General features: G+C 38.4%; 1 long non-coding RNA gene across 3 annotated transcripts in view; it reads left to right on the top strand.

The window, feature by feature from the left end:
- LOC148128261 (uncharacterized) overlaps window positions 1-26,770 on the top strand; it is a 265,315-nt gene that overhangs the window by 219,701 nt on the left and 18,844 nt on the right. For all 3 annotated transcript variants that reach the window (XR_015741540.1, XR_015741538.1, XR_015741537.1), the window contains one exon: window positions 1,991-2,115. This is a non-coding gene — a long non-coding RNA (uncharacterized LOC148128261). The remainder of the gene's footprint in view (window positions 1-1,990; window positions 2,116-26,770) is intronic.

The raw sequence follows: 26,770 nt of genomic DNA, 5'->3' as shown, positions 1-26,770 counted from the left end.
ACTGGGTTGATTTATTTATTTTATTCAACAACAATATTCCATTTGCTCCATTCATTTAATCTTCTTTCAACCTTATCCATTTAAAGCTTGAGCATAATTTCACCAATATGGGCTGCAATCTGAAGTGGTCCTACCTTAGGAATGACATGGTCGGAATAAACAGCAACAGACAATCTTTTAGCATTCCTTTACGCTTCCCGATAATTTCTAATAGCTCAACATTTCTTCTATTATAGGGCAGACTGATGCATATTAGATAAACTACTTTAATCCTCCATCAAAACCACTTTGCTTCAACAGCACCAGAAATCAACATCCCAAATTTCTGTCAAGGTCTACACTAGACAACTTGTAGCACTTCAAATATTGCAGGATTATAGTCTCAGTAGTTGGAATTATCATGATTAATAGAAGTAATAGTAAAGCATGTTGAAAACTGTAATTATGCAATATCTGTTTGGCCAATAAAGCTTGGCTAACCATGGCCTATACAATAATAGGTAAGACTTCTTCTGATTCTCAGTCTAGTGTGAATTGTCTTTGAGCAAATGACATTGTTATTAATGAGACAGAAGCAATGGACAACTCATTTCAGATTCTGAAGATATACTATCCCAAATTCTGTTCTAAATCCAAGACTTCTTAGGTGAAGGTATTTATGAAGAAATATTTAACTAGAACACAGTATCTTGCTATTGAGTCACTTCTAAGATAAAGCAATGTGAAGCTATCAGAGCATTTTGTATTATAAGCTCTGATCTTCCAGTAAAAGGTTCTTCATGATTGTTTATTTTGAGTGAGAAAGGGAAGCTAATGAGAATGTGTGTTTTTGTATGTGTGTTTAACAAGAAAATGAAACATTAACAAGCAAAAGAGTCAAATTTTTAGACAAGAAAGACTCTCAATTGAATAATAGGTATATTACAAAACTTAGAGAAAAAGAATAACAGCATTACATGATCATATTCCATAAAGACTAAAAAATAGATTGTAGGAACTATGTTGATGGTGATGATGAAATCACAGAATCATAGAATCATAGGGCTGGAAGGGACCCTGGAGGTCTGCTAGTTGAACCCCCTGCCTGAGGAGATGAGGAAGCTGAGTTTAAATGAGGAAACCAATTGTATCAACAATCTTTATTTTGTAATGTTATCTAAAGAGTTGCCTTGAGTCTACTACCTAAATGCACAACCTAAACTTATGATAGCAAGTAATATATGAGTAAACAATTGTTGTGCAGGCCTATATTTGACAGTCTTCTCCAGGAAGAGCTTTCCATGGCTGCAAACCTCTTTTCTTGTAGCTAATCACATTAACTAAGATGATGGTATAGTAGCAATGCTCTTCCCTCGGCACACAACTGATTGGAAGAATAACATAACAAAAATGGAAATATGAAATGGCCACATCTCCAATTCTTTGCCTGTGATTTCTAATCCTCTTCCCTTTGGTACTACAATTTTCATGGCAAACTTCATACATCAGGGACATTAGTAGAGCTTGCATACTAATAGCACAACTATAATTAATCAACAAATAATCAATTCTTCTCAGGCACCAATATTCTGTCTGCTCCTCTGAACTTTTTAAAGCAAAATAAAAGGAGTTGAAATTAAACCTCACTAAGGTATGTCACTGAATTCTTAAGAGCAGGTATTCATCTGTATACCAGGCATCCAAATTTGAAATAGCCATTTGAATGAAAACATTGGATTTAATGAATAGTATCAAACGTGACAAGTATTTGTCAGCATTCTTGGAGAAAGATGAGCTTCAAACGATGACACGCAGGTTTGATTGATTTCACAGTGAGAAAATCAGATGCTTTAAGTTTGTGGACAGGAATGGTAAGATAGCCAGCTTGACAACTGCAATGATATATAGAAAAGATCAAGACTTGACATCCTAAATGTCATGTGCACTGAAGTAGGTCTAGCTTTTGTACATGAAAACACTGAAGTTACATCCCTTATACCTTTGTACACAGATCTGCATGATCAAACACGGATACTGCCCTTCAGACATCAAATACATTAAGCTCTCAAACAGCTGCAGAAGTTTAATCACCTAAAGGTCAGGAAGGACTTCATCAACTTATCTATTCCAAATGAGGTGGGTATGCATATATAATCATATTTAAAATGTTGGATATTGTTCCAGAAAATTGAACCAAGTGACCTTAAGGGCCCTTCCAACTCTATGATTATTTACTTAGGGATGTAAAAAACATCCTATTGCTTATATTTCAGTTTGAATCACCTATCAGAATAATGTTGAAGTAGACCTCATAGCAATAGCAATAGCATTTAGACTTATATACAGCTACACAGTGCTTTACAGTCCTCTCTAAGTGGTTTACTGACTCAGCATATTTCTCCCAACAATATGGGTCATCATTTTACTGACCTCGGAAGGATGAGCCAACCTTGATCTGGTCAAAATTGAACTTCTGGAGTGAGCAGTGAGTTAGCCAGCAGTACTGCATTCTAACTACTGCACCACCATGCTCTTTAGCTTTGGAGTCACATGTGGTTGTTAGCACCTTTTTAAGAATCCTTATAAACCCCAGGAAACTGGGGTAAGAGAATTGAACTATTTCCCATTAGAAGTGAAATCAAATAGGTATATAAGATATACTGCATTATTTAAAGTCATTTGTGTGTCTGTGTGTAATGGGATGAAAACCCTGCCAGTTACCCATGGTAACATTTTATTGCTACCATGGACTTTGGTTGCCAAAATATTATCCCATTAACTGTGATAGTCTACCTCACCTTAACTAAACAAATGTCATCTGCATCCACTTCCTTACTGAAAGAAGTAAGCTGAAATAATTTAGGGAGATGGTAGGACTATATTTATCTCATTGATCTCAAAGAGATTGATATTTATTTTTATTTATATCTATCATTATTATTTTTACAATGACTTGAGATGGTGAACATATTCATCACACCTTCCTCCTCCTATTTTCCCTAAAACTACAACCTTGTGAAATGAGTTGGGCTAAAAGGGAGTGACTGGCCCAAGATCACCCAGTTGGCAATGAAAAACTGAGATAACTCCAAGATAATAAATTCCATCTTATTCTGGATTTCTCTCCTTCTCAATGTTTTCGGTTGCAAATGGCATTGAGAGTTTTATGTGGTGGGAATGGGAGGGAAGAACTCAGTTTTTTAGGTCATTTCAAATATACTGGTCAGTAGAAGAGATACAGTAGATTCTAATTATGGTAAGCAAAAAAAAATAAATGCTTAGGTCACTCTTACATGCTCAACCGTCAACTTACCAAACCTACTGAAGTACTTTAAGACAAATATACATTTTTATTTATTATTTATACCTACCTTTACTATTTTTATTAATAACTCAAAATGGCCAATAGACACAATCCTTCCTCTTATTTTCCCCACAACAACCTTGTGATATGAGTTGAGCTGAGAGAGTGTGACTGGCTGAAAATCACCCAGCTGGCTTTCATGCTCCAGATCAGACTAGAACTCACAGTCTCCTGGTTTCTAGACTGGGTCTTAACCACTAGATCAAATTAACTCTCAATATTTGTTAGAGCTAACATATCTGGGGGTATGATCAGGTGTGATGGCTCAGTTGTTAAAGACACTGAGTTTGTCAGTTAGAACGCTAACATCCTGGGTTCCAGAGGTGAGCACCATGGGACAGGGTCCAGCTTCTATTCATTTAGCAGTTTGAAAGTATGCAAATATGAGTAGATAATTAGGTTCCACTTTAGTGGGAAGGTAATAGCATTCCATGGTGCACAGTGGTTAGAATGCAGTACTGCAGGCTACTTCTGCTGATTGTCAGCTGTCACAGTTTGGCAGTTCGATTCTCACTGGCTCCAGGTTGACTCAGTCTTCCATCCTTCCAAGGTCTGTCAAATGAGGACCCAGATTGTTTTGGGGGCAATATGCTGACTCTGTAAATTACTTAGAGAGGGCTGTAAAGCACTGTGTATATAAGTCTAAATGCCATTGCTATTCCATGCATACAGTCATTTTGGCCACATGAAGTGTCTTTGGACAATGATGGCTCCCTTGGCTAATGAATGGAGATGAGCGCTGCCCCCACTCCCAAGTCAGACATGAGTAGAGAGAAGAATTTTTTACCTTTACCACATCTGGGTTGCAAAATTCAACAGTTAAATGGGAGCAAATGGGGTTTTTTAAAATAGCTCTTTACTATCATATAGTGCTCATCCAGTTTGCTGCAATCTAGCTTTAATACCCCCCAATAGTTTTTCTCCTGAGCATATTGTAGTCAGTCTCAAACTCCTAAGAATGATCCAACCAGTGTTCTCTCCAACTAAACCAGAGAAGCATTAACAAAAATAGTTATTGCAGCTCCAGCCACTGCATGGTTTTTGTTTTTTGGATTGCACTATTTTATTTGGTGATATGAAAAAAAGAGAATGTGCTGCTATCAATACAAGAACTGTGGTGAATAACATTGTAGCATGAGTCCACCATAGCGAAACCTCTGTGAAGGGAAAGATTCCACAATTTAGAACATTCACACTGCCAACCACCACAGATATTCAGCATTTCAAGCAGAACTCACAGCAATTTCTGATGCATCGCAGATTGATGGAGCTGAGCTGAAATAAATTGGTTTATGTACACAGTGAAGTGGGGGATGATATGGGACACTGGGACATGGAGCTGATTTGGGAACAATGCAGCTGCCCTAAGTACATTCTTGCTGTTTCTGACAGCTCCATCAAATACAGATGGTAAGAACACATTAGAGATTTGTTCTCAATGGTACCTCTCCATTGGAGTGGGACCCTGCTGATGGCTGGACAGTTGGGTATCTTCTGAAAACAAAGTGCAGCTGTTAGAATATAAGTACATTATGTTCCTGGGATAATCAGGAATGTCAATAGGGTTATTTTAATTGTCTGCTTTTGTAGTAGTTTTATAATACCCCATTTGTGGTATTTGTGGTATTCAGTCTGCTTGATTCTTAAATATGTAGATATTTTTACAGATTTAGGATTGGATTGGATTAAACAGAAAGTAAAGTAACATTCTTGCATTTTATGAACCACATATATAGCACTAAAATAGTTAATTTGGCTAAACGGACAATTAAATGCATTAGTTTAATAGAAGATGTACAGACTTTGTAATGAAATGTGCCAATAGCTGACCATATAATTTAACTCTTGTTCCATAATTGGTGTAACAGTTGGCATGTGGTTTATTTTTCTTCTCTCTTACTCTCTATTTTGTGGGTTTGGATGAAAACTCATCTGGAGTAGCCTTAAAATGATGTGACTTGGTTTCAGCTGGTCTCTTTGACCACAAACCACAATGATAAGGCTTTAGGCAGACCTATCACAGAGTCTTGTTTAAACTAGCCACAAATGATGGGGATCAGTACCACCAGCTGGCCACAGACTAATAGAGACTAATCATAGTTAACCTTTTTCCCATCTAGAAAACTGAACATCCACCCATGGAAAGAACCGCTCCATGTGTTTTAAAAGAAATCATTGCCCAGTATACAATTTTAAGAAACAGTCCTGAATTAACTCATTCTTGTGACCCCTGTACAGGCCACTGGGAAGCATTTACTTGCTCAAGTTTATGAAGCCAACACTCTTGGTTAATTAGTTGCATACGTGATATGGTCTTATAATATTATCTTATGTTCAGAGCTTCAATTTCAGTCTGGGTGTTCATTTTAAATGTGATATTGAAAGTGATATACAAAATATAATTATACAGTTTTCTTGTGTCTAAATTTGCAGAGTAATAGCTGAAGAATTTGGTTTATATAAACTAGGTCTCAGTAAACGATTGTAGTATTGGATATCTAAAACGCATTTTTGGATCAGCTTTTCTGCATAGCCCCATAGAATATGCATAGAATTCTGCACATAGCTATCTAAAATGCATTTTTGGAACAGCTTTTCTGCATAGAGAAGCAGCCATCCTATTTTTATCAGAATCATGTTATTTTAAACTTCATTGGGGAATACATTTCAGTATTTGGACCCAATGGGAGTCTAATTCTCATATTTTGATCAGCTGTTTGTTGTGCCTATAACTGGCTAACTGACCATGTAAAAGCTCATTATAATCAGCTAAAAAGCCTGATACAAGCTGCCATCTATTCTGAATTATTCCTTATTTTAATTTTTTCTTTCTTCCTTCTACATCTTTTGAACATCACAAAGTTAAAATTTGTACATCAGCGAGTCAACAACTAAGGTAGAAGTGCAACCTTTTATTCTCACACCCAAGGTCACAGTACTACCATTCTGTTAGTTCTTGAGCAGATCAAAAATAAAGGCAGGATAAAAACCTTAAATAATTAATAAATACATAAATTAGCCGGTAATAGTAACTTGGCAAAGAAATACTAGCATATACAGAATGAGAAAAACATGGTACATTTTAAAACCTGCTTGACATTCTATCCTTCATGCAATATGGACCATTGTTTAATATTGTTCAGGCTTTGGATTTTCTTCTCTCTGTATATTTTCTCTTTATTGTAGTTTTTAGAGGGGTGATGTGCAATGTACCACCAAAATGGGGCCAAACCATTTTTTTCTCCAAGTGTACAGTGGCCCAACATGAATCCTTTACAAGAGATTTTGATTGCAACATTGTGAGAAATACCTGAATACTGTAGGAAAAGCCCTAAAATAGAGGCCACATATTCTAAATAAATAAAACAAAAAAGTAATATCTTTTAAGAAAGTGTAGAAAAAAAATGGAAAACCCTGGTCTATATATGATGCCATACAGCCACTTCTGCTTTATGAGGTCCTTGTTATATATCTCATTCTGCCCCTAAAATATTAAAAATCATCCATGGCCACCAAAATGTTGTGTACTTTACTCTTAAAATGTTAAGTAAGGATATGGAAAAATTGTTTGTCCAATATGTTAATGAGAGTATTTCATACTTCCTGTGAATTATATAGTGAAATGCAGTTATATGATAAAATTACCTTTTTTTAAAAAAGAATATTGCAGTGCAATGCAAGGTATGCTGTTCTGAATGGCACCATTCAAAAATCAAGTATGTGTAAATGTGAAAATAGAAGACAAAGGAAACTGCATCACGTATAAGCAAGTATATTGGGAAGAAGGGTTCTTTTATAACAGCTACCTGACATGTTGCTTTTCTATACATATTGTTTTATTTGCTATTATTTGGCATGGGGGAGGCAATCAGAGAAGCAGTTATATTTGGAATGCACAATGACATCATCTGGGGAAAAATTATTCTTTGAGTTTGAATAAACTGCTTTTTTTTAAAATGAGAAAAAAAACCCCATAAATTCACACCATGTTGTCTTCAGTGTGGAGGTATATTCACAAGAAGAAGAAAAAGGGGAGCAAGAGAGAGAGATTATTTTCAGACCTTTCCCCCATTACTTGCCATCTCATTTCCTCTAAGCTTAGAAATATTGTCAGATAAGCCTTTTGCATGTACTGTAGAGTGGCTCCATGTTTAAATACATTTGGCAATATGCAGCAAAATCCTCTTTCAATACATCGCACGACAGACAAACAGAATATGGGTAGCTCTCCATGTCTGTCAATAGAGCAGGCTGAGCCTGTGTCGCACAAACTGACCTTTCTGGAATTGTTCAAATTTGGCAATGAAATTGATAGATTTACATGATGCATATGCAGCCAGCCGCTCTGTCTTCGTGTCCTTGTGCTCATTATAAACAGGCAGGGACACCGTGCTAGGTTTACAGAGGGATGATAAAATATCCCATGGCACCTGGGCTCCCTACAGAGCTCTGAAGATTTATTTTCCTTGAGATGAGCTCTTCGTCCCAGGGACGGTTCCTTCACAACCTGTCTACTGGTGAACTCAAACCTGGCCTTAAAAGGATCACTTCTCTGGAGGGACGAATATTTTAGCTACCATCCAATAGAAGAGCTGCCCACTCAATTCTGTGTTTTAATAAAGGATTTAAGTTTTTTCAGTTGTGCTGAATTGTAATTTTAGAGGTTGTGATTTATTCCCAAGTGATACAATGAGTGTTTTTCCTCTGCACAACAGCTTTTCCTTGGTGGGGAATGGGCAGATTCTTCTTTGTCTGTTAATGAAGTTCTTATCACCTTGAAGAAAGTGGGCATAGGTGATACACACTTGTAAGCAGAGAGCAATAAAGCCAGGCCATAAGGAAATTATATACTAAGAGTCACATTGCTGTAATTAAATATTATATTACATTTCCAAATATGTAATATTATTTCATGCATATTTCCATTTGAGATATTTCTTGCATAAGTTAGCAATTCTATTCAGAACTCTCCACTTTGGATCAGTGTTTTGGAAACTATCATAAACATCTTGCCCATAGGGAGTTTTGCAAACCACACTTTCTAGGTGGAGACAAAACCAACAAAACAGTTTATAGCATCTATGAGCCATGGTGGCACAGTGGTTAGTGTAGTACTGCAGGCTACTTCTGCTGACTGCCGGCTGCCTGCAATGTGGCAGTTCAAATCTCACCAAGCTCAAGGTTGACTCAGCCTTCTACCCTTCTGAGGCGGGTAAAATGAGGACCCAGATTGTTGAGGCTAATATGCTGACTCTGTAAACTGCTTAGAAAGGGCTGTAAAGCACTGTGAAGCAGTATATAAGTCTAAGTGGTATTGCTATTGCTATCTTAAGTATAACCAACTGTAAGAAAGCATACTTTTGTATGCATTCTAGTTGCAAAACTTAGGACATCATAAAGATATCTAAGGATAAAGTTCTTTGTGGGAGGCAAAAGGCCAGCACAGTAGCTTCCAGTTGTTCAGTGAACAGCCTATGAAGAAGTTATGGCTTGAAGCAAGAAAGAGTGCTACCTCCACAGTGAAACTGAACAGGAACTAAATTATCTCAGATCCACAAAATAAAGATTTACCGACTTAGGACAAGACAAGAGAAAGGCAGATGGAAAGTAAAAGGAAACAGGATTTCTTTTATTTTAATGCTGGGAAGAGTGAAGAAAATTAAAGTCCCACCACCATTCTGAAAAGGAAAAAGGAAAACTGAAAAATGGTAGATAACCTAGATATTGAGAGACTATACTATATGTCTGACAAAGAGGTTGGGAGCTAATGAAAGATGAATGGGAAAAATAGATTAGAAAAAACAAGAGTCTCTCGCTGCATCTCTCTAAACACTCCACCAAAGAGTCTATAGTTTGCAAAGGTGATAAAACTAAGTCACGGTTACTAAGTCAAATCCTTCCACAGTTTTACAGGTCCAATCTATTGAATAAACTTCACCAGTGCTGCATTAGCTCTTAGTGCTAATTTTCCTATCAGTGAGAAGAATTAACCAGAGGAATGGCTTGCCTTCAGAAGTTGAGGGCACTCCATTACTGGAGGTTTTTAAGAAGAGATTGGACAGCCACTTGTCCGAAATAGTATAGTGTCTTTTGCTTCTGTAGAGGGTTGCAGATCCCTTCCAACTCTATTGCTCTGTTATTATTCTGTTAAGTGTTTGAGATTTGAAAGCAAGACAACCCATGTGACTTCAAATCAACTTTGCATATACTTATTTTTTAAAATAAATTTTATATTATAGATTGAATTGCAGTTGAGCTTCATTTTTATGGCTGCTGGTAATTTATGTATGTTCAGTTATTTAAAATTACATTTGCACTGAATTTCAATTACAATTTTTCAAGGAAAGGTAAAAATTCACTTCTCCTTCGCATCTCCTGAAGACTGGAATACAGGCATCTTCCTCATTTCACTTTTCTCTGAATCCAAATGGAGGTTAAAATTAGAATCAGGGTAACATATATTTTAAAATGTATGTTTTGTCTGAAAATTAATATATTCCTTTTCCCCTGCTCATTTAATAAGCGAATAGAGATAGTCCTCAACTTACAACCATTCATTTAGTGATTATTCACTAAATGGCACTGAAAAAAGTGACTTATGACTGGTTTTCACACTTCTGACCATTGCAGCATTCCCGTGGTCACGTGATCAAAATGCGAGCACTTGGCAAATGGCATGTATTTATGGCAGCTGCAACCATCCTGGGTCCTGTGATCACCATTTGTAACTTTCCCAGCTGGCTTCCAACAAGAAAGTCAATGGGGGAAGCAGAGTCACTTAATGACCACAGGATTCACTTAATAACGGCAATGTTTTCCTTAACAAGGGTGGCAAAAAAGCTCTTAAAATGAGGTAAAGCTCACTTAACAACTGCTCAGGGATGGGCTTCTACCAGTTTAGACTGGTTCTGGTGAACCCCTTGCTCTGAAGATCAGCTGTCTCCAAACCAGTTTACCGTGATGAGCATGTGGGTCCACCTGCCCCTGCTCTTTGCTGTCCTTTACTTCCTTTGTTTAGAGCACAGCAGAGTAGTTTGGCACGCCTCAGCTGTTTTCTTCACAGGGACTGCTGTAGTAGGTAAGTATTATTGCTGTTTGAAATGCGGAGCGCCCACGATCACTGAACTGGTTGTTATACCATTGGAATCCCACCCCTACAACTGCCTTACTTAGCAATGGAAAATTGGGGCTGAATTGTGGTCATAAGTCGAGGACTGGCTGTAGGTATTTCAGTTTAAACTACAGATTTTGAGAACAAAATGGAAATAATTTATGAATGGAGAAAAAAAGATATGCAACACTGACAGGCAAAGTAAATAATGATGTCACTAAAGGTCAATGGGAAGGAGCGAAATGAGGAAAGCACAGTTATTATGTATAAATCTCTTTGAACAAAAGTAATAAATAACCATCTTGAAAGATGTATTTCTCCCCTCTAGAAATGGGTAATGGTTTTCTTACTGTTGTGTATTTTTTTAAAGAAAAAGCCTATTAGTGCAGCTCCGATTTAAATAGATGCAATTTTTAAAACAATCACTGGCATTGGAGCCGAGTAAAAATATAATCAACTTAAAAAGGGGGGGAGGGGGAATACAATGCTAAACCTTCAGATTTAAAATAAGCAGCAGATCAATTGTATTGTTCTATCAAACTTATTCTAAGTTCATCCCTTGCGCCCCACCCCTCCCCATCATTACTGACTGGTGACTTTTCATTCTCTATTACTTGAAATATTTATTGCAATGTTAAAAATAAAATTCCCAAGAGGTGTTTCTGGGCTGCTAAAATATTAGCAGCCTAATATTAGTGCTCTATTTATTTTCTTAATATCCATTGTCCCAAATCTCTGGATTCTACAACCTGGGAGGATGTAGATGAGATGTAGATTATCTTTTGGTTGTGAATCATTTAGATTCCTTCTGGAATGGGTGAGCAAAGAGAAGAAATGACTGATGGGAATCTTGTAGGAATGTCAGAAAAGCAGGCCTTTTTGTGTGTGTGTTTTGCTTACCTTAAACTATACTCATGATTAGTTAATTCTTTGCCTTATGGAAGGAATTTCCAGACTCTTGAATGGATAGAATCCCTCATTTTAAGGGAGATTGATGCAGCTGCAATTTCTTGACCAATGCTAGCTAACACCCTTCCCTCACCCCTGTTCCATCCTGAGGTCCTTCTTTTGTGCTCCTGCATTATTATTAAAATTTCTGTGGCTACACCCAGCTCAAAGGCTGTCTCTAATTTAAAAACACATGACAGGTAACTAACACTGTGAAATAAAGCATAAAAGAAATAATTATAGCCGCAGGAATCCAACTCCTACGCTAGCATGAAACAAACTTTGGGATATAGGTCTTGAACTGGGGCCTGAAGCACAGCACTAGACGTTTTGCAAAATGGTTGCAAAAGAGTTCATCAAATGGTAGGAGATTTTGAGTATGGCTCTTTTACCCACTTGTGGGTGTAAAATCAGAATTTTTGTGCATGCAAATAGGTCAGATGGTTGAAGGAGAGGAATGATTGCTGATTCCTGATGTCATTTTAAGCTTTCAGAATGCAGAACAGATCAAACTAGACAGTGTTAAATGTACTTTTGTTGAGAGAAAAGGAACTGATACTTAACAATACTGCAAAGGGCAGAAGAGGAAATTTAACTTTTCTTACTTGTATTGTGATCCTGTCTTCTTTTTCTTTTTTTGATCTGTATTGTCTTACTGTTTCTTTCTGACCTAGATTCTAGGACAACTGGAAGCAAGTTATTAAATATTAAAGCTCTTATAGAAGACAATCAGCATGTTCTAGCAATGCTTCCTTCTTGGTATTTGCATAATTCGTATTCCTATGATGTAAATGCATCAATGCAATTGCCAATGAGAAAGATTACTCCATTTCCTAACTCTAAATTCCTCACATTTCCTAACTCTAAATTCCCCCTGAAATAGTTATTCATCTGGTCCTGGAGAGACATCTGGATATCACAAAGTTATTGCCCTCATTTAGTTATAGCAGGTTATTTTTCTAAAAGACACATAATGCATTTTTGATAGAAAATCAGCTAGTATCTACTGGGCTAGAAAAGCCTAGCAGGCAAGTGCCAATGTAGCAGCGAGCAAGGAAAAATGCTGCTGTTGCAGTGGTGACCCTCTCTTTTTCCCACTGAGGTCATCTGTTACATTCCAATGGTGATTAAATAGAACCTGTATGAACCTGCACTCTGGCTCACTCCCAGCAACGTGGGACAGTGGGGCATTCAGCCAGCAATTGTGATGGGAGATAGGAGGAGGAAGTGATTTTTATAGCCTAATTCCTCCTACTTGGATGATAGTGGGCGAGCTGACAGAGATGGCAATAGCATGTTGTTGTGAAAAGCAAGACTTCTCAATCAAATGGGAGAGGCAATAAAACAGAACAAGCCCAAGCTTTGGATACTTTTTGCCTCATTTGTGAAGATTTGTTAGCATGGGGAAATGATGAAGTAGTTGGGATTAATTGCCCAGGTCACAATCACATATAGAAAGGGAGTATTTTATTTCTGTTATTCGCTTTATTTATAGCCCACCTTTCCTCCAGGAGTTCAAGGCAGCTTATACTGAGATCTCCCTTTATTTTATCCCTGCAACCATCACCCGGTGAGGTAAAATGGACAGAGAAAGAGAGAAATCACCCAGGGCTTGGATGGTTGAGAATGGATCCAATCTCCAATTAATTATTTTATTGCTGCTGGAAAACGAATGTGTCTCAGCCTTAGCAGCTCCCAGGGGTGTGGACTTCAACTCTGTCTGAAGAGCAATTTGGGGTTCCAACTCAAGCCAGGTTGCCTTTAAGGACTTGTGTTGTCCAGACAGTTTAGAGTTAATGAGATTTGGGATAGTTAGGAATTGAGGGCTGTCCCCTTAAGGGAATGCATCATGGTAAATGTAGTTAAGGTAACCTGGGAAATGTAGTTCATGTCATGTGGCCACATCTGTAACGCTGATTGGTCATTGAATTGACCCTTGGTGGGTTGGGGGAGGTTTCTTCATTCTTGCCTGAACACAGCCTCATGGTAGCATCTCTACCCACTGTTTCTATGATATGGGATGAAAGGGATAAGAGATAACCATCTTTTTACCCAGAAAGACAGATATGCAAAGGATTGGACATTAAGAAGAATCTTGTCATAACTGTGAGTTATCTTGAGAATGCCTGATGAACCAATAAAAAGACATTGCATGGATACTTTGTGGAGTTATCTATCTGCTCTTGTACATTACAGAGGACAGTTTATACAGGACAGTTACAGATGTGGCCACATGACATGAACTACATTTCCTGGGATACCTTAACTACATTTACCATGATGCGTTCCCTTAAGGGGACAGCTCTCAATTCCTAACTAACTATTCCAAATCCCATTAACTCTAAACTTTCTGGACAGCACAGGTCTGCTGCAGAGAAATGGGGTATAGCAACAGACTTTTATAGGGGAACCTTTGCTGGGGTGGAAGTGTCGATATGCTGATTCTAGGGTGACACTTGAGGGGGGGTGTATGTGCATGTGTGTAGATCACCTATGATGTTTATTCTTGTGAACATGCAGTTCTGCTGGAAGACCTAATTTAATTAACTCTGTTCATGTTTGCAGACCTTATCTTTTGATATGTGGAATAAGTCTGGGTAACTTATTTGGAGGTTTGAAGAAGTTTGAGTAAAAGATTTTCTCCTGTTTCCTATTTTTAATTGATAAATTTAGTTTCAACTTGACTTCAATTATCTAGTGGAGACACTGATTCTCATTCCATTGGAGATTCTATACAAACTTAAACCACTCAAGCCTATTGGAAAGGTAAGCAGATGAATCAATTATATGAGTCAGAGAACCAAATTTTCAGAACTGTGATTCTAACATTGATATTGCCAATTTGGTTCCTCTTCAGACAGAAAATAGTCCTGGCTGAACCCTGTGGAAACTAAAGAAATATTCAAAGATTATTTTTAAAAGCCTCAACTCCTTTGATGCTGGTTTGCACTAGCTCGTACAGTGAGAATTCAAACAAGGGAAGTAAAACAAATCTCCCACAGTTCTGTAATCTGCAAAAGTGGATACTGCCACTGGTCAGTCTTTAACAGAAAATCCATGCTTGGTAGAATTTTGAGAAAATTGCATCAAAATATATATTTTAAAAGGAAAATGCATTCAAATAACACATACTAGGAATAATTAATATAAATTAAAACTTATGTATGGAATATGGGGTAATAAGTGATAAAATTACATAAAACTGTTTAGGAAAAAGGGAAATAATGTGAGAAAAGTATATTTCTATACCAAAAATTATTAGAGGACTAATAATTTATTTTTACAGAACAAGTGTCAAGCATCCAGAAAGTATCCATGATATCAATCATTCCGAGACGTTATCTCTCCAATTGATTTATTAGGAACAGATCTGGCATGTCAAAAGCAATTTCCCAAGTGAAAGTTTTTTGGCGCATTACACAGAACCCACCTTCTCTCCTCCCTTCTCTCCTCCCACTTCTTCACTTCATAAATCACGAGAACCAATTAACTGCAACTGGAAATTCTTAATATGACACACAGAATAATCTTGAACTTTTCAACTCCTCTAACTCTCTAAAAAAATGTGGCAGCTGAATTTCAAAGTTGAGAGGCGTATCCCCTTGAAAACTCCTCCTCCTAAAAGAAAAGAAAAACAAACAAACAAATAGGGGTTAATACATTGTTCTTAACCCCCTCTTCTCCCTCACGAGGACCCTTTGGTTTGTGGGGAAAATCCTCATGGAATTGGTTAAGCAATTGATCAGCATGAACATCCCAACTTTTTACCCAACTAGCATCTGAGAAGGGGTATCCTTTCCATAAGACCAAATATTGCAATCAGCTACAGTGTAATCTAGCATGGAGAATTTTTTGAATCTCATAATGTGTTTCGCCATGTACCATCAACGGTTTAGGGGGAGTGAGTGGTAGTGGTCTTATCTTCGATGTAGTAGCTGGTTTTAGTAAACTACAATGGAACACTGCATGAATTTTCCCCAATAGTCAAGGAAGACATAATTAGACAGTGACCAGATTGATTATCTTTGAAATTGGGAACGCACCCAAGAATTTTGGACCCAGCTTCTTACTGGGCAGTTTCAACCTAAGATACTTGGTTGACAAATATACTTTGTCCCCTACTTTAAAAGGTGGTTGAAGGGATCTATGTTTATCCACCTGTTTTTTATAAATTTTTGTAGCTTCGTTCAAAGCCTTTTTTGTATCTTCCCACCCTTTCTTTAATGAGTTCATTCATTCTGTCAGGGACATGGATGAGGTAGGTTGTCTAGGTAACTCTGGCATCAGGACAAAATCCATTCCAGTGTTGATTTGGAATGGAGTCAATCCCGTGCTGCTATGTACTGCATTATTGTAAGTAACCTCTGCAAAAGGTAATAACTCAGCCCAATTTTCTTATTGATAATTTACATAGCATCTAATGCATTGTTCAATCATGGCATTAGTCCTCTCCGCTGCTCCATTGCAAGCAGGATGGAAAGCTGAGGATAACCCTTGAGAGGAACCAATGGATTTCAGAAATTCCCTCTAAAATTTTGTGGTAAATTGTACCCCTCTGTATGATATTACTCTGCGACATACACCATGTAGTCTATAGATGTTTCACAAACAGCTTTGCAAGTTTTTTTGCAGATGGAAGCCCTTTGCAGGCTATAAAATGGGCCTGTTTAGAGAATAAGTCAATTATAGGCCAAATGACCGTATTCCCTTCACTCTTAGGTAATTCAATAATAAAGTCCATTGCAATTTCTTCCCAAGTTTGGGTTGGTTCAACAACTTGTTGCAAGAGGCCAGGGGTTTTTCCAGTTCTGTGTTTCATCGTGGCACAAATTGAACAACTGTTTACATAGTCCTCAACATCAGGTTTCATTTTTGGCCACCAGAACTGTCTTCTTAGTAAATGTAGGGTTTTTAGGAATCCGAAGTGGCCTCCCAGCTGGGAGTCATGGCTACACTTTAGTACCAGTAGTCTTAGGGTTGTGGGTACATAAAGCTTAGTCCCTTTCCAAGGTAGTCCTTCATTCATTGTCAACTCGGTTTGATGGTCCAGGAAGCAAGGATCAGTCAATAGGGCCATGTTTAATTCCACAGTCAGCTTATCTTCCAGGCGTTTGGGGTTGAGGTTAGCTTGGGTTTGAGTGGTTACTTGGCTGGCCAATTGAGCATCTGAAATTAAGGCTTGTACTATTTCCTCTCAGTGGCTGTCGAACTGAGGTTTTCTGGACAGAGCATCCACCAGTATGTTTTTCTCTCCGGGGATATATTTAATGTTGAAATTGAATCACTTGAAATTGAATCACCAGAGGACTTGTTTGGGCGACAATCTTTAGAGCCTCAAGGTTCTTATGATCAGTCCATACCTTAAAGGCCTCTGGTGCCCCTTCTAGAAAATGCCTCCAAGTCAATAAAGCCCATTGTACCCTGAATGCTTCTTTTTCCCAGACCGCCCACCTTCTCTCTGTGTCTGTCAGCTTTTTGGACACATAAGCGCAAGGCATCAGTCAGCCTTAAGAGTCTTTTTGCAGCAAAACAGCTGCCACCACTACATCACTTGTATCTGTTTGGACAATAAAAGGCTTGGTTGTGTCTGGGTGCTTGAGGATGGGCTCCATTGCAAAGAGGCATTTTAATGTCTCAAAATCTTTCTGACAGTCCATAGTTCTAGCCAGGGGTTGACTCGGCTTTGGTTTGGTGGGTGATGGGCCCATTTTTAATAGCTCTGTCAATGGGAGGGCAACTTCAGCAAAGGACAGAATGAATTGTCTATAGAAGTTGGCAAACCCCAAGAAACTTTGAAGTTGTTTTTGGGTTCTGGGGGGTTGCCAGTCCAGTACCACTTTCACCTTTCTGGGGTCCATTTCAATCCCCAGGTTGTATATTCGGTAGCCTAGGTAGTCTAGCAACTCTTTGTGGAATTTGCATTTTGAGAGTTTCACATATAATTTGGTGGGTAGAAGTTTTTCTAGAAACTGTCAGACCAATTGAACATTTTCTTCCATGGTTTTGTTGAAGATAAGGATGTCACCCAGGTACATGAGGACCCCTTGGTAAAGGTGCGGGTGTAGCCCCTCATTGATGAGCTGCATAAACACTGCAGGAGCCCCCTGAAGTCCAAAAGGCATGACTTTGACTTGGAAGCTACCCAGAGGGCAGTCAAAAGCAATTTTCCATGCATCTCCCTCTTTGATGCGGACCCAGTAGTAAGCTTCCCTGAGATCTAGCTTGGTGAATACTTTGCCCTTCGACTGGTGATTCAATAAGTCCTTCATAAGAGGGAGAGGATACATGTTTTTGACACATACTGCGTTCACGCCTCTAAAGTCAACATAGAATCTCAATCCACCATCTTTCTTCTCCTTGAACAACACGGGGGCAGCTAATCTTGATTTGGTAGGCACAATAAAACCTCGTTCCAAATAGCTGTCGATGTATTTCCTTAATTCAGCCATTTCAGCAGGCGTCATGGAATACATCTTTGGTTTTGGTAATTTCGCCCTGGGAACTAATTTTATGGCTCAATCAGTGGCTTGATGGGGAGGTAAAACTTTACACTCTTCTTCACTGAATACTTTAGCCAAATCTTTGTATTGGTCGGGTAGCTGGTGGTTATCTGGGAGAAGGTGGGATGCCATGTATGCTGGCTCAGGCTCTGGGTTTGAGCTGACTGGTGGCTTTGTAGTGGGTGGAAGAGGGGGCAATGGACCCGGTCCAATAAAGATTTTTCTGAATCCATCCTTCCATTTGATCATCAGGGCCCATTTGTCTAACCAAGCAAGCCCCAGTATTATTGATTCTGACATCTTGGGGGCCACTATGAAGTGTATGAATTTGTGATGGGCCCCTACTTCCATCTTGATTAATTCTGTCAATTGAGTGGCTGCCCCCCCAATTAAGGTTCCATCCACTTGCTCAAATCTGATTGGGTTAGTCTTTTAGTGGGTTGTTCAATGATGGGGAGTCCAATAAGACATCTGGAACATCCAGTATCAATGACAGCTTCTAAGTCCCCAGCCTCCCTCGTGTTTGGTACCACTAACTTGGCCTTGACTGTAAAAGGTATGATGGGATCACTCACCAAGATGGGTCATCTTTGCAGGTCGGGTTTTCAGGGATGTAGTGTCAGTCTGGTGATGCGTTGCTCCCATCTGTGCAGAGGGGGCTTTCCCAGCTGTGTTTGGTGAACCCGTCCTTGCTCGGAGGTCTTCCTTGATTCTTCTGACCTCTAACAGCTGTAGTAGGCTTCTATTGTGGAGCTTGTGGCACAGGAGCAGGGGGCTAGACAGTCTGCTGCTCTATGACTGGCTTGTCCACATCGGTAACATTTCAGCACCCTGGTGGGTCAGGTACAAGCAGGTTTGGCTGGTTCGGTTGGTGGTCTCCTTGCCACAATTCTCTTAGTTGGGGCTGCCAGAAGTGGTTTCCTGCGGGGGTTAATGCTGCGATCTAAGCTGACAGAGGGTAGCAGTATTGTTCCTTGGATAAATCCTCCCAGCTACACCCTGAAGCATATGGAAGAAGCACCCAGCATAATTTTAAAACACAATGAAGACCCGAATGTTCAACATTAACAGAAACATTTCTCTTTCACTCACTTACTCACTCACTCACTCACTTATTCTTTGTTGGGCTATCAGTTAAATCAAACTCTGAATGCAGTGCAGAACTTTTGACCACCATAATTTTATTTTAATGAATATTTACAGCTTTAATGATTAAAAGAAAGGTGAACACCCTGAAAACTGTTAGTTCTTTCTGTTATGTCTTGAGAAATGCCTAGAAACTCATCACAAAAGAGAAGAGGGCATGAAGCAGGACAGATGTAATCACCCCCAAAATAGAAAATCTAAATTTGGTCAATAATTTCCTCTTAGCAATCGGGATTTGTATCTTATTATTTATTCATTTACCTTTCTAGCCCTCATTATTACAAAGCCTCCGGGTAAGTTTACAATATTTTAAAACCCATAAATAAAATAAATATTAATGCTGTATAGATTACTACTAAAAATTAAGTTACTGATGTAATTTTCTTCTATATAGAATGTAACACTGGTCTTTGAATCAGAAAAGCTAATGTGGTATCTAAGGACTCTGGAAGGAGAAGGCCCTTCTTGGTTTTTCTGTTTATTCAAAGAGCCCAACCAATAAACAAAAAACTAGCAAATTGACAATATAACATACCTTGTAGGTAATGCTCATTCTCTGGTGATCCTAGGTATACTTTTGATTTGGTTAGCAACAAATTATATTGTTCTAGTAAAATTTTAATGTATTCATTATGTGTCACCAAGTTGTTTTTTATTCCTAGTGATCACAATAGAAATATTTTGCCATGGTGATCTGTTCCTAACCTGCTCTTTCAGATTTTCAGTGTGTGCTTATTGTCATTTAAGTCCATTCTTTTTACTGTTGCTTGTCCTTTTCTTCTCTTTCCTTCAAATTAAGTAAGTTGAAGTCACAACCAATATATAAATAATGTGATACTTCCTGAAAATGCAAATATTAATTGGGGAATCACTTCATTATAAGCAGATGTAATGGGTTTAGCATGAAGACTGTTATGGTAAAACCTAGGGGAAAACAGACATCTGTTTGGCAATCTTCGCTTCTGGAAATGATGATTTTGAAGGAGAGATGAAGAATTTTCTTTTACAGGTAAATATAACTATAGTAGACAAAATAAAGTTCAGGGCTTAATAAGAGCAGAGTCATTTATATGACAAAGGAAGATAGAGGAATTAAAGTTTTCCTTAATTATATGCTGCAAGTCAGGAAAAATACTACCAGCATGGGTAATGCATTCAGTGTCAAGGAGAATGTTAGAGAGAAAAATATTATTTTCTTCAAAACAGGGAGGTCTTCTTCAATCGACAGGCATATTTTCAGTGTTCTGAATAATGCACAAAAAATCAGAACTCCGAGGCAGGCAGATCCCTCAAAGTACATGTTTATTGGCTATATCATGTTGGCACATCTAGTGAAAACCAACTCTGAAGTTTCCCACATTAAAAGCATAATTAAAAGAATAACTGTTTCTCTCCCCAGTGTCCAAGTCACATTGTCAAGTTAAAACAGTTGGAGGGCTCCCTGGTCACTCCTCTCCTTCTTCTACTGCCACCTGTTGAGATGACCTTGGTTCCCACGGGAAGGCTTGTTGTTTTTTCTGCAAGACAGTCTATCTACTGCCCCATTCCTAGACTATGTGGCAACTATGAAGCAGCAAAAGATAGCTTCAGCCAGGTTTGGTTCAGAGTTGGCACATGTATCTAAATAATTGTAAAAGCAGACTAGCATAAGACTAGACTATCCCCAGCAATAAAGAATCATAGACTCACAAGATGGGAAGAGATCTTGCATATTTTCTAGTCAACCTCCTGCCCAAGGCAGGAATCCTCAAAGGCAACTTGCCATTGCAGACTTATTCCTGGAGAACATTAGCATGAAATTTCTTTTTCCCGCATGATTCGCTTGTCAGATTTCCACCTATTTCTCTATTTGGGGCATGGGCATCAACAATGGGAACAGCTTTGATTATGTAGATAACATGTTTTTTCCATGTGGAGGGAAAAAGCAGTGAAGCATTTTGTTAAACTAGTACCATTGAAAAATCATTGTCTTTCAATACAATTAATGATTGCAATATGCTACAGTAAAAAAAAAAGCAAAGAAAAATGGAAAGCCTGAAAAAGAAAGAATGGAAAAAATTAATAAACTAGTTTATTAAAGTAGTTAAAAATCAGTTGGTTATCCACAAGGACTAGGATTAGAGTTAAAACATGTCTTACCATACACAGCATTCAGTAAATAGAATTTGGATGCCAAGGGAATATGTCATGCCTTGGTGGAGACTGACTCTGAGGAAGAGGAGGAACAGCCGACAGAGTGGAAGTGTGGCTCCGGAGGTTGTGGAGGAGGCTAGGGAAGGGCAGAGGCAGCTGAGCAGTCAGAGGAAGACCCAGACCCATTCCCTCTCCATCCTAGGGCATGCAGGGAGGAGAGGATAAGAGAGAGACATGGCTACTTGGGAGGAGAGGGCCTTGATCCTCTTAATGGGCTGCAGCTGTGACAACTGAATAAGAGGATGGACATGCATACGGGCGAACACTGGAAATAAAGCATGGGAATATCTTTAGTTTATGGTTCCTCTCTGAGTTTGTGTTTAGTGTGTGTTCTGTTACCTGTGAACATCCGCCAGCCTTTATCTTGCCTGGTTTGTGTTGTTTTTCCCCTCCTTTTTGTAACTGCTTGTGTGGGAGGTTTTTGTTTTCTGTCAGGGATATTTGGAGCTTGGAAGCAAAGTGAAAGAATAAAAGGGGCTTCACCGTGTTTTTGTGACTGTTTATTTTGTATCCTCACCCTGGGTCATCACAGAATATGACAGTAGCAATGGCAACACGCACTCTCTCTCTTTCTCCCTCCCTCTTTCCTTCTCCCTCTCCTTCCCTTCCTCCTTCTCCATTTCTCTTTCACACACACATTGCAAAAGCCCCAAACAGGGTTATTCCAAGGATGCACCTCATACTGACTTCCTGTTTTCTACTCCTCAAGCAAACAGGGTAGGAAAACCAAAAGGAAGTTTTGAATAACAATTTTTACTATCCAACCCTTCACTTTCTGAGAATGGACTTCATATATTTGAGTTGGAAAGAGGCAAAAGGGCCTTCCCTCTTGGAACAACTCAAAACTATCTCATTTCACTCTAGATATAGGTCTTTCTGACATAGCTGCATTTAGAAGCATTATTTTAATTAAGTTAAAACCATCACTATTTAACAATAGCTATCATTTTAAAAAAGGATAAATTGTTAAATGATTATTCCCCTTTTTATGATTCTGTAAACAATAATGATCTCACTAGCAGTGATATGTATTTTGTACTTGCTGGAAAATGTTTACAACACATTAGTAGGGAAAACTGTGGATGTTCCCAACTATTAGAGTGAGGTTCACTCATTGAGCCATGTTAGGCACTTTAAACTTTTCCCCCCACATCCCTTGAGTTTTACTGAATGGCATGCAGCCAGTAATGATTAGCAACGAGGAAAAAATGAAAAACCTAAAACAAAATCTCACAAAATCCTAGGCTTCAAAGAAGCAACAGTAACTCTAAATTTTCTTTTGGGAAAAAAAAGCAGACTGTATCAGCTACTAAATAAATTTTAAAAACTGCTGTTTGATTTAGCGTAGTTATTCATAACCTCTAGATTGTTGAACTTTTACTCTCAGAAATGATAGATGTTGGATATACCATGTAGAAATTATGGGATGGAATGTGACAACTTGTCACAGCCAACTTGCCATGCTCAACTTGCTGTGAGATAACTTGTTGAGGGAGAATTGTGAATCTGACTACTGACTGTCTGGGTATGCTGCGCTTTCTTTATGGGTTGGCCAATGGAGAATATGCCTTGGTCGCTGGGCCATTGGAACTCCACACTCTGGCTCAATCCAACCTTGAGGACTTCTAACTTGAGAAAGTTCAAACCTAAAGCAAAGTAAAGTTCATTGCAATGGTCCCATGGCAGATTGTCCTACTTTGAGTTGGCCATGGAAAGTCAGCTGAGTGAGTTGTTCTAGAAGGCTTCAGTTTGGGAAAGGTAGATACAATGTCAGCACCTCTATATAGTATAAGGGCTTTGTGGCTGTTTAGAAGCATCTTTGGAAGACTCTGACCCTTTGGCTCATTCCTTGTCTGGTTTGGGAAGTGAATTAACACATTTCTGGTTCTCGGCCAGTTTATTTGAAACCAAAGCAAAACTGCTTTTTTCAGTGTTACAGAGTTTGTACGCAAGGTGTTTTCTATTAGTAAGAATTCCTTGCTCAACTTGACTCTCAAGTCCTACATTCATGGCAACTGCTACTCTCTCCCACATTCCCACAGGGTCCTTGGCTTCTGGTTCCTGACCCTCTCCTTGCCAATTTTAGGATGTTGCATTTTTAGCTGGCATATTTTCCAGTACAAAAGTGTATTGTTTCCCCACCTCCTGTCTCCCATCCCAGTTACTATTGTGACATTCAGACTTGCTTATATTTACAGGGAAAAGTGTCTAAATGCAAAAATGTCAACATACTATCATTTCATTGCCATAACTTGCACAAGGCCTTTAAATACAGAATGAATAGCAATAGCAATAGCAATAGCACTTATATACTGCTTCACAGTGCTTTACAGCCCTCTCTAAGCAGTTTACAGAGTCAGCATATTATCCCCAACAATCTGGGTCCTCATTTTACTGACCTTGGAAGGATGGAAGGCTGAGTCAACCTTGAGCCAGTGAGATCCGAACTACCAAACTGCTGGCAGCAGAAGTAGCCTGCAGTACTACATTCTAACCATTGTGCCACCATGGCTCTTAGCACCTTCGGAGGAGGAACTTTCATGAATACCAACTATTCAGATTTGGGAATTTTTTGCAACTCAAGAAAGAAATACAGACGACAATATATACTGAAAATAAAGGATGGGGAGGGGCACTAGCAACTCATTTTTTGTTTATGTTCTGTTTGAAGAGATGTAACTTTGTTACATCAGAATTGCCAGTTGCTTGGATGGGACTCTGGCTAAATGATGTTTTGTGCATTCCCTTTGTCTGTTGCATGTTGTCAAATGCTGAGGTCTGCAGAAATGAAACAAATAACTACTCTGCTTTAATCTGTTTTGCAAGAAAATGTGGAGTGAAAAGTATAGAAGTTGCCTGAAACAGCAAATTATTTTTGCATGCAATAATGCATTGAAAGGGAAAGAGTGAACAATCTTGAATGTAGGGATATTGCCATAAAAATTATATTGCCATGGATGCAAATACTCCTGGGTCTTAAAATAAGTTTACCTAAGAAAGTTGAGAGAAAGAGTGTTCCATTCATTGTAAATGGCTCCTTAAGCCAGATGGTCAGAGGCTCCTCCTTAATATCTTCCTGAATTGGAAGGCAATTGATGAAGAGGGAAATTGCATTTAGGTAGCCCAAACAGCAAAAAAACATTTCTCCATTTTTTTTCTTTAAAGCTGATGCTTTATGCAAATGCTGGTAAAAAGGATGGAAAGCTTTCTTTCCTTGTCATTCTTATATCATCTTTCCTTACCTTAGTTTGTAAGACATAATTGGAAGTGGTTCAGTGCAAAGCATGGAGTGGTGAACTTAGATTCAAATCCAAATGTGCTTCAGATTCAAAACCAAGCTACCTAGCTATTGGCCTACCTACCACCCAGACATGGTTATTATAAAAATAAAAGCATGTGCATATCAGGAATTGGGTAACACAGCCTTGGGGGAACTAACTTTTATTAGAAACATGTGGTTTAGCAACTGGAGACAAATGTAGACCAGCAGTTTCAGAATGTATTCAGCTGTGATGATAAATAAAAGCTACCTCTTAAAAGCAAACCTGAGAGGGCAACATTTCTGCAGCCAGGTCATACTACTTTTTGTAGCACCAAAGGCCAAAAGGATCAGGAAAACCATCCCCAATGACATCTTAGGTCAGGGGTTTCAAACTGGTGGCCCATGGCTTGGATGCGTCATGTACAGGTCATGCCCACTTCAGCTTCATGAAGAAAAAAAAACAGTTGTGATACATCATATGATGGCAACATGATGCCATGAGTTTGATGCTCTAGGTGCTAGTGAGCCAATTTCTCCTCACTTTGGGAGCTCTCCCCACCCCCCCATAGTCCATATCTTAAAACACTTATTTAATTTTGTTTTCTGCCAAACATAGATAGAAAGTAAACTATTGTTTTGGGGGCATTTTTCTTTTGAATTCTGATAACTCAGTCTTAGGGGATTCTCATGATAAAAACCGAGCTTGGGACCTGCAAGCAGTCAGAAAGTTATACGTTACAATTTCTGTCCTGAAGGATGACACTTGCTTATATGAGCACTTACCTCTTCTCATGCTTAGATAACCATATTTGATGTAGCCACGTGCACACATAGTTCTCTGAAACAAAAGAAGGTAGAGCTACAAATTAGGAAAGGGAGCCTAGTCATAAACTAAGGGGACCTGACTGCCATGTGAGCTGGGTAAAAGACAGATCTTATTTAAGAAATTGTCAACAGAAGCAATGTGAGCACTCCAAATCAGTTTTCCCTCCTTGAGTCTTTATCCATGCATTGCACCAAAATCATGTCTTTCAGAAAAGTGTTGTATGGGATAGGAGAGATGGTCTGTTTCCTACAACCCAACATCATTACACCAAATCTCTTTTCATCAAATCTTCATGTATCTTGAGCAGACTTCTAAGGCAAGTTGAAAGTTAAGTTGCTTTTAGTTTTTTTCCATTTTAGCAAGAATTTTCTCAATCACAAAGATTTTTTTTACCATGTGCATATTTCTTGCAAATTAGTTAATTCTTGACCTTTTCAAGTAAAGAGCAAAATATTAACATTTGTCTAAAATTATTAGCATGTGTGCCTTATTCTTTTTTGTTTTTTCTTATTTTAGTTGTGACCGTATTTGGGAAATATAATGTAATGGAAATGTAGACAGTATTGTTCTTTTGCCCTCTTAAGCTGTTTGACATAAAGTCCAATGTGTGTGTTTAATAATACAAAATAGAGAAAGAAACAAATGTAGAAATTTATAGTAATTGCTATCCAGTACACTATAAAATTGCTTTTTGAATCACAGATGTTTTAATGCAAGTAAGATGAACCTTTGCTTGGCCTTTTAGTTCACATAATCCCTACTTTTTTTCTTTTTATCCTTCTGGTATGAGCAGATGGAATGGTGGAATCTCAAATTACCAGTCTCCCTTTTCCACCAGTGCCATATTTTCAGCCTGATGAGGTCTTCTAATTGTATGACTATCCTATTCACTTCTTCACTCCCTCATCTTTAGAGGGCTGTAATGCTATCTCTTTACTCTCCAACACAGCTATTGAGGACAGGTTCATATTTACAAGAGGGTGGAGGGGCAATCCTTTGTTGTTCTTTGACTGTCAAAACTTTTGGAATCAAAGCACTTTGCAATCCTTATAAAATATTCTGAAGAAAGTAAAATTTGGAAAGGGGTGGATTGTTTTATAATGTTGGAAATACATGAGAAAGAAATGTGTATATAGTATTTTAAAAGTGTTTGTGTGGGGCCTTTGATTCAGTGTTAATTCCTGGATTGGTCTCTGCAGGTCTAAAAAATACTACATAAAATATGAAATTATCACTATCTGTGGTATTTGTCTAATGGGCCATGTATCATCTCATTTGACTTGTGCATGTTTTTCTTATCTTTATTATACTAGGTCCTATAGGAGCAGATGCTTGGTAGTGAATAAGAGATTTTACACATGTAAACTAGATTCTTAATCATTGAATTCGTGAATGCTCACAAATGTATCACAGAACAATTTTCTATGAGCCAATGTGACAT

This window comes from Pseudonaja textilis, chromosome 1 (genome assembly GCF_049901715.1).
Source record: "Pseudonaja textilis isolate UNSWEBS1 chromosome 1, rPseTex1.2, whole genome shotgun sequence".
Lineage (NCBI taxonomy): Eukaryota > Metazoa > Chordata > Lepidosauria > Squamata > Elapidae > Pseudonaja > Pseudonaja textilis.
The sequence above is the reverse complement of the archived record's forward strand: the minus strand, read 5'-3'. Positions and strand labels throughout refer to the sequence as shown.